The 14,609-nt window shown below is 41.8% G+C and overlaps 1 pseudogene; it reads left to right on the top strand.

The window, feature by feature from the left end:
- Positions 1-2,590: 2,590 nt before the first annotated feature.
- On the top strand, positions 2,591-8,906 carry LOC122101070 (annotated as a pseudogene).
- Positions 8,907-14,609: the final 5,703 nt, after the last annotated feature.

The following is a 14,609-nucleotide window of genomic DNA, read 5'->3' as shown; positions in this document are numbered from 1 at the left end:
TTTTCCCTATTTGGATCCACTTTATGTTTGCGTCTTGTCTTATTGCTGTAACTAAGCATTCTAATACTAGATTGAAGAGTAGAGGAGAGAGTGAGTATCCTTGTCTCTTTCCTGAGTTTAGAGTAAATGGCTTCAGTTTTTCACAATTGAGTATAATACTGGCTGTAGGTTTGTCTTATACAGCCTTTATTGTATTGAGGAATGTTCCATGGATTCCTAATTTTTCCAGAACCTTCATCATAAAGGGGTGGTGGATCTTGTCAAATGTTTTTTCTGCATCTGTTGAGATAAACATGTGGTTCTTATCCTTACCTTTGTTGATGTGATGAATTATGTTTATTGATTTGTGTATATTGAACCAGCACTGCATCCCTGAAATGAATCCTGTTTGATTGTGCTGTATGATGTTTTTGGATGAATTGTTGAAGCTGATTTGCCAAAATTTTGTTGAGAAGTTTGGCATCAATGTTCATCAAAGATATGGGTCTATAGTTCTTTGTTTGATTAGTTCCTGCTGGGATTTGGAATGAGGGTTATTATAGCTTCATAGAATGAATTCGGTAGTGAACCTTCTCTTTAATTTCATTGAAGTGTTGAATGAGTATTCGTGTGAGTTCTGCTTTGAAGGCCTTGTAGAATTCCACTGTAAAACAGCAGAAGGGAGTTCTCTGATTGCTGTTACTATTTCAATTCTTGATATGGGCCTGTTAAGATGGTTTAACTCATCTTGGTTTAGTCTCTGCATGTCGATATTTGCTAGGAAAAGGTCCATTTTTGGCAAGTTCTCAAACTTATAAGCATAAAGTTTTGAGAAATATTCCCTTACAATATTCTGAATCTTGGTTGTTTCGGTGGTGATGTTACCATTCTCATCTCTGAGTTTATTTGTTTAGGTGTGTTCTCTTCTTTTTCTGATAAGAGTTGCTAAGGGTCTGTCAATTTTGTTAATGTTTTTGAAGAACCAACTCTTTGTTTTGTTGATTCTTTCTATGATTTTTTTGGATTCTAATTCATTTATTTCTGATTTAACTTTCTTTATTTCTTTCCGTCTACTGGATTGGGTTTATCTTGCTGCTCTTTTTCAAGGAGACTCAGCTGTCTCATTAAATTGTTGGTTTCAGCTCTCTCCAATTTGTTGATGTAGGAACTCAGAGCTATAAACTTGCCTCTGAGTACTGTCTTTGCTGTGTCCCAGAGAAGCTGGTAGTTTGTGTGCTCATTTTTGTTGAATATCATGAACAATTGAATTTTGTTTCTAATCCCTTCCATGACCCACTGGTGGTTCAACAGTGTGTTGTTGAGCCTCCATATATTACAGGACTTTCTTTGGTGGATTTTGGTGCTGAGTTCTAATTTTATTCCCTTGTGGTCTCAGAGAATGCAAGGTATAATTTCAATGTTTCTGAATTTGGACAAATTTGCTTTGTGATCTAAAATGTTGTCTATTTTGGAAAATGTTCCATGTGCTGCTGAGAAAAACGTGTATTCTGATGCTGCTAGGTGAAATATTCGGTAGATGTCTGTTAAATCTAGTTGATCTATGCAGTTGTTTAGGTCTGCGGTTTCTATGTTGAGTTTTTGCTGAGTTGATCTATCTAGTGGCGATAGTGGAGTGTTACAGTCCCCAACAATTAATGTCTTTAGATCTATATGAGATTTGAGAGAAAGGAGTGTTTCTCGGATAAATTTGGGTGTTCCGTTGTTTGGCGAATAACTATTTACAATTGTACTATCCTCCTGAAGGAGAGATCCCTTCATTAGTATGTAGCGACCTTCTTTATCTCTTCTAACTAATTTTAATTTGAAGTCTATTTTATCTGATATTAGTATCGCAACTCCTGCCTGTTTATCGGGATCGTTTGCTTTGTAGATTTTGTTCCAGCCTTTCAAAGTCAAAATGTGTTTGTTTTTATGGTCCTTGCCCAATTTCTATACAAGCTGCCCAACACCTTGCTACCTTGTTATCATCTCCACTGGGTGAGAAGCACATGTGAAGGCTACTCTGATCTAATTCACTTAGTAAAGAAAGGCATATGCAACGTGAGTAATTTTCTACATTCTGGAGTTGGAAAGTTAAGGTATAAATGATTCTTGATTTCTAGATCCGTTGCTGTTGGTGAGAAGACAAACATACTCATGAAATATTTTTATTTATTATTAGTATGATCAATGAATTAATTCAGATCAGGCATGAAGAAGCACCAAGTTCTTCTCCATGAGTGGTACAGGGCTGACGCTGGATGTGATCGAAAAAGATGGGGTCAGCTGAAACAAAGAGGCTACCCCTCTTGATCTTTGCACTGTTTAGCCAGTATGTCTGAAAGAAGACCCCTGTCTCTGCCAGGTGCTTGTGGCTCATGCTTATAATCCACGTTATTCATGAGGCAAACATCTGAGGAATGAGGTTCAAAGCCAGCCTGTGTAGAGAAGTTCATGAGACTCATCACTAATTAGGAGCCCAAATATCTGGAAGTGAAACTGTGGCCTAAGTTCTGCTCTTGACTAAAAATCAAACAAACAAGAAAAAATAAACAAACAGAAAAACTGACTGAGCCAGTCACTGAGATCAAGCCCAAGACCAGCACAAAAGATGGAGGAGGAAGAGAAGTCCTCTTTCATACTAGAATCCGCACTCCGCACCCCCATAGAGAGTTCTCAGAGGGCTGGAGCTGACTCCTCTATGTAAGTGTCAAAGAGCAGAAATGGAGAAAATGAGCATTTCTGGTGAAAGGAGCACTGGTGCAACAGCAAGCTGGGGCAAAAGGGAAAGGCTCCAGCTTGGCATTGCCAATTGCACAGCAGTTATCCCAGGCGTTTTTATGGCTGAGGCCTCTGGACATCTCCAAGGCAGAATATCTCTATTTTAGATTATAAAAAATACTGTGATACTTCATGAGCTGAAACCTTTAAAATGGAGATATTTGATAACTATTTTCCTATACACAAAGATGATATCTACTGCTCATTTAAAAACAAATCCAAGGAAAGAAATATAATTGCAATGGGAGAGTGCTTGCCTTACATGCATGATGTCCTGGGTTCCATCTAAAGCACTGGAGAAAAAAAATGAGAAAACATGGAAAAACCGCCCAGAGTTATCAGAGCATAAAAAGAGCATGTCTGTGCAATGGAGGCAAAGTCTCTCTCCCAGAGAAGTTGTCTTTTACTTTGGCGTTGAGCCGTCCTGTGTGCAAGCTCCTTGACATCATATCATGGCCCATCGTCCCTGGAACAATAAACACTGTGATGAGGTGACTCTACCCCAGAGGTAGGTACCAAAATTATAACCTACTCAGAAGGACTAAAGAATGCATAAAGATCTTGGGTTGGCTTTGTGGAGCTTCGGACTAGGCCTGGGGAGTGATATGACCTGCAGACTGTCCAATGGTCTTGAGAGACCTATAGTTCATTCCTAAAGACACCTCATTAATACTTACATAACCCACATCAACTAGTGCCTTCCCTCCCATGGGCCTGTCTTGTCTAGCAAGGGTTCTGATGGTCTTTTCCTTCAATAAAGTTATGCTGTCTTACCTCTTCCTTTTTGTCTGTAGACTCTTTCCTCAAACAAAGGAGACAAAGGACCTGATCCAGGTGTTACATTTTATTTTTCTTGTCAGTCGAAAGGCTTGAACTCAGGACCTAGACACTGTCCCTCGTGGCTAGTGCTTTTCCACTTTGAGCCACAGGACCACTTCTGGTTTTCTGGTGGTTAATTGGAGATAAGTCTCAAACTTTTCTACCTGGACTGGATTGAAACTCTGAAGTTCAGACCTCAGCGTCCTAAATAGCTAGGATTACAGGTGTGTGAGCCACCAGTGCTGGACAAATGGTTGTGTGTGTGTGTGTGTGTGTGTGTGTGTGTGTGTGTGTGTGTGTGTGTGTGTGTTGGTCCTAAGGCTTAAATTAATGCCTAAACGTTGACTTGGATTTTTTTTTTTTTTTTTTTTTTTTTGCTGAAGATTAGTGCTCTACCACTTCAGTCATAGCTCTACTTCGGGATTTTTGGTGGTTAATTAGGGATAAGAATGTCACTGAATTTTCTTGCCTGGACTGGCCTTGAACTTAGATCCTCAGATCTTAGTCTGCTGAGTATCAAGAAATACCAGCTAGAGCCACCACCACCACAGCTGAGTATTGTATTTTCTTCCATTCTCTGCTAATTCATGATAAAGAGGCTCTTTCCTAAATTCCCATAGATTTTAGAGTGCTGTGTGGAACACCAGCTATGCACAAGTAATGAAAGCTGAAAATCTCAATGGGAAAATGGTGCCCTTCTATGGATATTCTGCATCATTCACTATAGTACTGAGCAGTCCCATATGCAGACACTATACATCCCATCACCATGGCACTGAGCAGTCTTGTGAACAGAGCCATAGACATTGGATCAATATGGCCCTGAGCAGTCCTGTGTGTAGACCCAAAAGATATCAAATAACCATGACCTTGATAGTTAAGCATGTGACCCCTACATTAGGATAAAAACCCAACAGTGAAGACTTTCATAGGGGAGGCTGGACATGAGGGATGTGTTTATTAGAGGAAAGTGGCTGCTAACAGATCTGAAGTGGGTGGGTGACATGGTGGAGTAGGGTCTTGGAAAGCCTCTACTGGGAGGTATGTGTCCATGGTGTCTTCAAGGAGCAGATGTGTCAGTGTTAGGGAAGAAATGACTAAAAGAAGGATTCAGCTTGTTTCCCCTGTGGTCTATGGAATTCATTTACTAGGAACAATCAGGATATAATCTGTGTATGAGAAACAAAGGTTTCACTTATCATCTACTCAAAGCATGGGGATGAGACTCTGGTCCAGGGAAACCTTGTGCTGAGTGGCTGACATCACTAAGTCACACATCAGTGAGTACCCATCATGTTTGCAGACTCAACACCTAGGTATACCATGTGTGATTGAAACAAACGCATTCCCGGTGTGTCCCTTGGGCACTGATGATACTCTAGCACAGGTTTGGTGGCAACACAAAAAGGGCTCAAGATAAAAGCATTCAGGATCCACCAGCTTTGGTGCCCAGGAAGTTGAAAAAAAAGGTCTGTTTTGAAGCAGGCCATCATGTTGATACTGAAAACCTAATAACTGAATCACATCTTTTGTCTCTATGATCTCAAAGAATGAGTTCATGGATATAGAGGGAAGAATAAAACAGCAATGATATATTGAAGAAGAGACTATCAAATGTCTTGCTAGACAGGAGGGGTCCTAAGGGAAGGTACTTACTGGGATGCTTTGTACAGGGTTTTATTGTCTGTAGGAGAGAGCTATGTGACTCTCAAGGTCATAGGTCAGTCTGTGGCCATATCCATCCCAGACCCAATCAGAGATGTCACACAGCCTGTATGAGATATCTGCATCCTTTAGCCCTTTTAATGGATGTCTGGTCCAGCAGACACCTGTGAGGCTCAATCAGGTCACTGTTCACATGGAAGTCTACTAGTGGCTCAATTGATAGAGCTTCTCTTTGAGCTTTGTGTTGTGTGTTGTGTGTGTGTGTGTGTGTGTGTGTGTGTATGTGTGTGGTTAATTGGAAATAGGTGTTCCAAGAACTTTCCTTCCCTTCTGGGCTAACACTGAACCATGATCCTCAGATCTCAGCCTCATGATTAGCTAGGATTACAGATGTGATCCATAAACAAAGGGCTGAAAAAGTAGTCTTTTAATAAATTCATTTAAAGGAAGTATGAAAACAGCACCATTACTTAAAATTCAATCACCCCTCAGTATCCTCATGGAATGGGCTCGAGGACCCCCACCAATAACAACATCTTCACACACTCAAGTTCTTTATATAAAATAGTATTTGTATAGAACCTACAAATAATCTGCCACACACATTCAAGTGTCTCTACATGACATCATACTTATTAACAGGTACATGCTATGTAGCCAGTGGTTTTACTATAGAGTACAGTACAAGTATATGAGAAGAAAATAATGTATAATTATTTCCCTTGACAAGCCACATTTGGTGGAATGTACAGTGTTGGCATGTGCAGAGACAATAGCAGGTGAATTAAAGGTGAACCTGAAGATGAAAACTGGCAGGAATGGAGACGAGAAACATGCGAGGAGGTGGAGAAGGAATGGGTTAAGGCCTGAGGCATTTGGAACTTGCGGACTGGAGAAGAGGAGCCAGTGGCCCAATTAACAGTACTGGGGAAGGAAAAGGGATGAAGAGGAAGGATTAATTCACATATATTTGTTCTTATCCTGTCAAGATTTATTTAGCTTCCTTCAGAATTGAAGTTCTAAGAGAATTATCAGAATTCTCAAGTCCATTCCTTACTAAGTCAGAAATGGATTTCATCTCACAACAAGATGGTAATCACAAAAATATTCAACATCTCCATGGAAGTTTTAAAGGGTAATATCAATCAATGACTTGAATTACCTTGACAAGGAAGACACCTGTAAGGGTTTATGGGTGAGTAACTTTAAAAACTCCAACAATGACAACTGGCTCTTAACAGCCCAACACTCATCATGAAGCAAGGAGCTCTTCCTTCAATGTTGTCTTTTCCATTTTTTGTGAAGCAAGATTACCATATTGTTCCTCTGTAATTTAAGAGACAGTGTCGAGAAAGAGAATGTATAAGTTTGAATCACCTCTTGATGACAAGAAAGCTGAAGCAATTTGATTGTCTCATGACTGTCTCATTGACCAAGGGGCAAAAAGGGTAGTCACAGTTGAGTGGCATTTTCCATCCACACTCCAAATGCATTTCTACTTTCTTCTGCCTGTTCTGAATCCACATAAGCTAGCTTATATTGACAGCATCAGTAAAGACTGACTAGCCCCGGAGGATTGGCAGGGATGGGATGGTGTGCAAAAGGCAGAAGTGACCAGGAGGCCTGAAAAGAAGGGAGGGCTGAAGTGAGAGAACCACTGCTAATCCCTCTTCAAAAAATCCCTCAATGGCTGAACCAATCTTTTCTGTTTCTATGTCTCAAATGCTGTAATTTCTGTAATGAATGCTGAGAGTCATTAAAATCATAAGCTCTGCCCCTAAGTTTCTTGTCAATTATAGGCCTACGTCAACTCTTGTCCCCACAGGCAAAAAATATGTTCCTCGGGCCACCATGGTGGACCTAGAGCCTGGAACCTTAGACTCAATGAGATCAGGACCATTTGGCCAGAGCTTCAGGCCAGACAACTTCATATTTGGTATGTCATCATGGTCTATGGGTCCTAACATCCAGGCACTCCAGTGCTGGGCTGAGCCTTTATACACCTAGATATTGTCCTCAGCTAACCCACCTATTCCAGTCCACTGGAGTCATGCCCCTGGCCACTCAGACAGCTCAGATCAGTGCCACTCTTCAAGCACTCTATGACAAAGTAGCCTCTAAAGGGAAAGATCAGCAATCAGGGAAAGCCTCCAACAAGGTTTCAGCGCTGCTGGTCATTTCAAAGTCCCGGCAATAACAGAGAACTACTTCAGGACACCAGAAATCAAAGCACAGCTATGTGTGAGCAAGGTGCAGACAAGTGCTTGCAGCTTAGCTTTCCTATGATCACACTGTGCTCCTGTCCCTCCTGTGAAAATAACTACATTTCCAGTATTGAGGCAGGCTCTGTTCTTCATTTCTACAAGTAGTTGATTTGGGTTAAAATGTATCTTCCTCCACATTGTCTTTATTTCTTTAGAACCTGGGTGATTTGTAGGGTCCCAGATACATTGAAAACATTTCCTTTATTTCACCAAAGTTATCTAAAGTAAAAGCAAAGGTTGGCTCAGAAGAGTCCTATTGTCTTCACAATACAAATGTCACAGTAAATATTCTTGGAGTGTGTGTCTCATCATGTCTGATAGGCCAGAGCGGGGCAGCCAATAACTGGGCCAAGGGCTACTACAGAGAGGAAGCCGAGATGGTGGAGCCGGTCCTGGATGTGGTGAGGCGGAAGTCAGAAAGGTGTGACTGTCTACAGGGTTTCTAGCTGGCCCACTCCTTGGGAGGTGGCACCAGGTCAAGTATGGGCACCCTGATTCTCAACAATATTCAAGAAGGGTACCCAAACCGCATCATGAACACCTTCAGTGTCATGCCCTCCCTGAAGGTGTCAAACACAGTGCTGGAGCCCTACAACACGATCTTCTCTGTCCACCAGCTGGTGGAAAATGCAGATGAAACTTTCTGCATCGACAACGAGGTCCTGTACAACATCTGCTTCTGTAACTTGAAGCTGCCCATGCCCAACTATGGCGACCTGAACCACCTGGTGTCAGCCACCAACAGCGGGTTTACCACCTGCCTGTGCTTCCCTGGCCAGCTGAATGCAGACCTGCACAAGCTGGCCTTGAATCTGATGCTCTTTCCCGCCTGCACTTCTTCATGCCTGGCTTTGTGCCCCTGACCAGCCGTGCCAGCCAGCAGTACCATGCTCTCTCAGTGCCCGAGCTTCACCCAGCAGATATTTGACGCTAAGAACTTGATGGTCACCTGTGATCTCCGCCATGGCTGCTACCTGACAGCAGCTGCCATCTTCCGAGGCTGCATGTCCATGAAGAGGTGGATGAGCAGATGCTCAACGTGCAGAACAAGAACAGCAGCTATGTTGGAGACTGGATCCCCAACAATGTGAAGACGGCTGTGTATGACATCGCCCCTTCCCTCCCCCCCCTCCACATGGACTCACGATGTCGGCCACCTTCATCGGCAACAACATGGCCATCTAGGATCCCTTCAAGTGCATCTCAGAGCAGTTCAGTGCCATGTTCCAGTGCAATGCATTCTTGCACTGGTACATAGGTAAGGGCATAGATGAAATGGAGTTCACTGAAGCTGAGAGCAATATCAATGACCTGGTGTCTGAGTACCAGCAGTGCCAAGATGCTACTGCTGATGAACAGGGGGAATTTGAAGAAGACTTGGTGGAGGAACTAGTTTAAGACTTCCCATTGCTAGCAGTGCAACAGGAGTGTCAGAGCCTGCCTACTTCTCAAATTAATGGTGCTTTCCTGAGCTCCTGTTGTCCTGCAGTGGGATTCTTGCTGTGTATCATTATGCACAGCCTTTCCTGTCAGGAACTCACAGGTGGTGAATGTAAAAATACAGATTACTTTTAAATATGATTGTATGAAAGCCTTATTTATATAAATAAAGAAGTATACATTTTATACTCTTAGTCCTTATTCTTCTTAAGAATCCCTTTTATTCTTTCAATGTATTTGAAATATAAAGTTGGCCAGCAGGATTTAATCTTAGCAATATAGGACTGGTGCTCAAGAGGAGTTTCAAATTCATGGTGTTCCTGCTATTTTGAAGAGGAGGATGACAAACGCCAATATTTTTTATTTTCCCTGGCCCAGTTTTAAAGTTAGCAATCTCTCAATAGCATGCCAGTAGCAAAAAAGCAGGTTGAAGAGAAAGAAAACCAAATCTAGATGTTACAATTTTCCTAGTACCAATTTGATGTTTGTAGTACTGAAATGATTGACGTTCAAGGCTTGTCTGGGCAGTGACGTAGCAGGGCCTCTTCCTCCTTTATTCTTACACAGGACTGGCTATACCTGCCACCCATTACACATTCCTCTTTGGGAATGGAACCACAAAAGGCAGTTATGAATACTGGCCATTACAGATCTACTTCTCCTTCACACAATGGTAGGTTCTTGTCTCATGCCCCATCAGAGGGATTGCAGTCACATTCCCCAGAAACAGTAGCAGGAACCCCGATCCCTGTGCTTACAGTTCAGTTTACAGTGAAGCAGAACTCACAGGATGAGTGCAAGATCTTGGTTGCCAGGGTAGTTTCTCAAGGCATCTGGCAACATTAAGGACAGAAGTGAGTCTAGCTGTTTGAGGGAGTGAAAAGCTGACCAGCCCCATAGTGTATCAAGAACTGCTTGATTCTCTCCTTCCAAGTGAAGGAGAGAAGGGGAGACTTGGCCCAATGACCCATTCTCATACTCACTTTTCCAGCATTCAAAGCTATCTGAGGCCCACGGGGAGTTGTAAGGACAAAAGGGATGCATGGAGCTAGCCTGTTGGGTATGGTTACTTTACATGAGTAAGATAGAAATCTCAATTGCTTAGAACCTACAATGGCCAGGAAGAGGTCGAACACTTCTGTTTTCACTGGAGGCCAAATCAGTCAAGGGTTCTTTTTGCAAGAATCTTTCACTCCTCTTGCAGTGAGGCTTCAGGTAGGTTGTCTGTGCCAGGCATTCCTCCATGGCCACCAATAACCTGTAATCCCCTTTTTATTCAGAAACAGGACCTATGGAAATCCAGCAACTTTTAGAAAGCTCTAAGAAAAAGATACCACTGGGTGAGGTGCAAGTTCCTTGCTGCTAGTAAAGTTGGGAAATAGTAAGTTCCCTAAGCTTTCCTCTACCAGGCCTGAGGTTGGAGTAGGGTGGAGATGAGTGGGGTATAGATCTTTAAGCCAAGCTGATCTCACTCATTAGAAAGTAAACTTCCCCAGAGGGTGATCTGTGACTAGAAGCAAGATGTTTTCTGTCCTTGCCCCAAGGCATATCAAAGTGCAAATAGCTTCCAATGTGGGAGTCCTAGGGAGTAGGTGTTGGCCAGCAAATTGACATTCCTGGATCTCTAGTCCTGGAACTGATCAGGTTGGATGATCTCCAAATCCAATAAGGCTGCTGGGTCAGAACTGAAGGCAGGTCTGGCCAAGGCACTCTCACTCCTCAGTGGGTTAAGGACTGAGGCCAAGCTGTGATGGAGGCCCCACCTAGCATATCTACCAGTATTTGACTAAGAATATTTTTGTTTTCTCTTAAGTACTTATTTATGAGCTTTTTCTGGTGGCTTTGGATTATTACTTTACACTCTTGACGAAGTAGTTCTTGTTTCACAATTAATGACTCTTGCCTCACCCCTCAGAAAACTCTTGTTGATAATTTTATCAGTAGATCACCATATATTTCTCAGGCATGGCTTTTGTTTCCTCCTAGCCAGAGCTCTGCACTAATTGCCACACAAGCCAACATTGAGGTGACTCCTATAGACAGGGTGATTATTTTGTCCAAATGCTAAGTGCAGCATCTCACTTATTCTCATGTACCTTGGTAACTGTATCAAATACTTAATAGAGTCCTTGACTAGTATGATAACCAAAGCTCTGGGTGAAGATGAAACTCAATGGTAGAGTACATCCCTGGCATGCACAAGACTCTCTGTTCAGTCCCCAGCACCAAAAGGAGGAAAGGTAACAAATGTTAGAAAAGTGGGGTTGAAATTACGAAAGCAACTCCATTTGTAATAGCCCCATAAAAAAATAAAATACCTAGGAATTAACTTAACCAAAGAAGTGAAGGACCTCTATGATGAAAACTTTAAAAACAAAAAATGAAATGAAAACAGAACTTAGAAAATGGGAAAAATTCCCATGCTCCTGGATTGGAAAGATTAACATCGTGAAAAGGGCAATACTTCCTAAGGCTATCTACAAATTCAATGAGATACTTATCAACATTCCAACCTCATTCGTCAAGGAAATAGAAGAGGTAATCCAAAAATTCATATGAAACAATAAAAGACCCCGAATAGCAAAAACGCTCCTCAACGGAAAGAACACTGCTGGAGGAATATCAATACCAATTTTCAAACTCTACTATAAAGCCATAGTAATCAAAACAGCTTGGTATTGGCACAAGAACAGACCTCAGGACCAATGGAATTGAATTGAAAACCCAGAAATGAACCTACAGACATATAGCCATCTAATCTTCGTTAAGGGATCTAAAAAAATAGAATAGAAGAAAGACAGCCTTTTCAGTAAATGGTGCTGGCAAAACTGGTTAACTAATTGTAGAAAACTAAAGCTAGAACGTTATCTATCACCCTGCACCAGAATCCACTCCAAATTGATCAAAGACCTCGGAGTCAAAGCAGACACTCTGAAAACATTACAGGATGGAATAGGAGAAACCCTAGGTCTCCTTGGCGCTGCCCGAAATTTTCTTAATAGAGACCCAGAAACACAAGAAATCAAAGAAATGTTGGACAAATGGGATTGCATTAAGTTGCAGAGCTTCTGCATGGCAAAGGACATAGCTAGCAAGATCACTAGAAAGCCCACGGATTGGGAGAAGATCTTCAGTAGTCATACAACGGACAAGGGTCTCATATCTAAAATATACTTGGAACTCAAAAAATTAAATCCCCCAACAACAAATCCTCAAAGAAACAACTGCCCAATAAATAAGTGGACTAAAGACTTAAAGACAAACTTCTTTGAAGAAGAAAGAAGGATGGCCAATAGACACATGAAGAAATGCTCAACCTCCCTAGCCATAAAAGAAATGCAAATAAAAACAACATTGAGATACCACCTCACCCCAGTTAGAATGGCAAAAATCAAGAACTCTAATAACAACAGTTGCTGGAGGGGATGTGGACAGAAGGGAACCTTACTTCATTGTTGGTGGGAGTGTAAACTTGTTCAACCACTTTGGAAAGTAGTATGGAGGTTCCTCAAAAGACTCCATATAGAGCTCCCCTCTGACCCAGCAATCCCACTTTTGGGCATTTACCCAAATGTTTACAAACAAGACCACACTATTGCTACCAGCACAACTATGTTTATTGCAGCATTATTTACCATAGCTAAGATCTTTAACAAACCCAGATGCCCCTCAGTAGATGAATGGATCAAGAAAATGTGGTATATACACAATGGAATTCTATGACTCCATCAGAAAGAATGACATTGCCCCATCTGTTAGGAAATGGAAAGACTCAGAAAAATTATATTAAGTGAAGTAAGCCAAGCCCAAAGAAACATAGGTCCCATTATTTCCCTTATTTGCAATATCTAGTATATGTATGAGTCAAGCAGAAAAGGTCAGATAAGGTGATGTTAGGAAAATGAACCCTAAGATATGTATTTTATATGTTTTTTTTCTTTCATGCATTTGTTTCTAACGCAATTATAAGATTATTTCTTTGTTGCTTTGTATGTCCCTCCCCCACAGTATAACCCCTGCTTTCACTATATTTGATGTCGGTATAATTTGTAGAGGGGAAGGGGATAAACAAGTAGTTCAATAAGGATACAGGTGGACCTGTTGTAACAATGGGAAGTACAAGTTGTCATGTCGAAAACGAACTTTACAACTTGCGGGGGGCGGGGGGATTGGGTGGGGGGGGCAGGGAGGATGGGAAAGGATGAGAAGGGTAAACAAAGGAGGAGGCTACAATTCTTGATAAGAAATGTACTCCCTATCTTGCCCATGTAATTGTAACCACTCTGTATAGTATTTTCACATTAAATAAAATTAATTTTTGCAGCAAGAAAAAACATAAAATAAAAATAAATTGTAAAAAAATAATAAATCAACAACAACAACAACAAAAAAACAAATGTTAAGCTCAGAAGACAAAATATTAGGACTCATGGAAAAACACACAGATTGGCACTGAAGAGTTGTGTCATGAGGGAATACTGGTAGAATGTTTGTAGGGGGAAAGAAGAGAGCCCCTTGATGAATGTACCCTTTTAGAAAGCAGAGGTAGGAACAGGGAATGAACCTCTCGTAGTCATCCTAGGCCATGGAAGGAAGAAGCCCTGACATATATGTTGCTCTAATGGGACCAGAGTCTAAAGTGGCACCACCATACCAGGCCACGGCCCAACAAGAACAGGTTTGTCAGAAGGACCTTCTTGCACTGGAGAGATTTCTTTTGACCACTTTGGCCTTGTTAATCATATTTCCTTACGCTGTTTCCTTTTTCCTTCCACCTTGTCATACCTATAGCAGATCCTGTCCAGGAGACCCATTCTCTCTAATCTCATTCTCAAAAAGTCTCCCAGTTTAGAGCTGTACATATCCTAGACCAAAAAAGTAGGGGGTGGTTATTCTGTCAGACATAGAATGAAACTAAAAGGTATCTTTGAAGTAGACTTTGACAAGGTTCTCATATGGACAGTGTTTTGTTGATAAGTCCTGGAATTGCGACCTGCTTTAGATCTAATTCTGAGATGATAGTGGAAGACAACTGGTGATAGGACTTCATGGACCGCTGTGATTTCAAAACCTTGGCAGGTACATCCCCATTCATGGATGTGCTATCAGCCAACATACATATGTCTGTTACAGGAGTGATGACTGTGAAAAGGAATTTATTGGCGACAGAGGAGACCAGCCTTTAGACAAGTTGTTGCCTTTCAGTGTGAGGCAGACAAAGAGTGCCTATGGATACAGAGTAATTTCAGGAAGCTTCCTCCAAGTCTTGTTATCACAAAATCATTTGAGAATAACTGTAAACCCAGAGGTGAGAGACATGTGCTTTGTGCTTTTGCACCACTGCTTTGCTGCGTGGCTCTTTATGCTCTTCTGAAACCTCCTTCTGAGCTGGTCCACAATGTTCCCAGGAGGTGGGAAGCAGAGGGGACTTGGCAGCTAGGCTGCTAATCACTCTGGCCACACTGACTTGGGCTGGGCATGTGCTGGGCATCTGCTGCATTCTAGTGGTATGTGCCCAGTGGGAAATTTTGCTCTTTCTAAGAGCAATTCCTCTGTCCTTGGGCCATCTCCCAGGTCAGGATGTCTTTATCTGCAGAGGCTGAAGCTTTGCCATAGCTCTCATCTTGACAGGTGTCTTTCTGTTTTTCAATTTTCTCTTCC

This window comes from Dipodomys spectabilis, unplaced genomic scaffold (genome assembly GCF_019054845.1).
Source record: "Dipodomys spectabilis isolate Male_0828 unplaced genomic scaffold, ASM1905484v1 ptg000622l, whole genome shotgun sequence".
Lineage (NCBI taxonomy): Eukaryota > Metazoa > Chordata > Mammalia > Rodentia > Heteromyidae > Dipodomys > Dipodomys spectabilis.
Note: the sequence above shows the minus strand (reverse complement) of the source record. Positions and strands in the feature narration are given on the sequence as shown.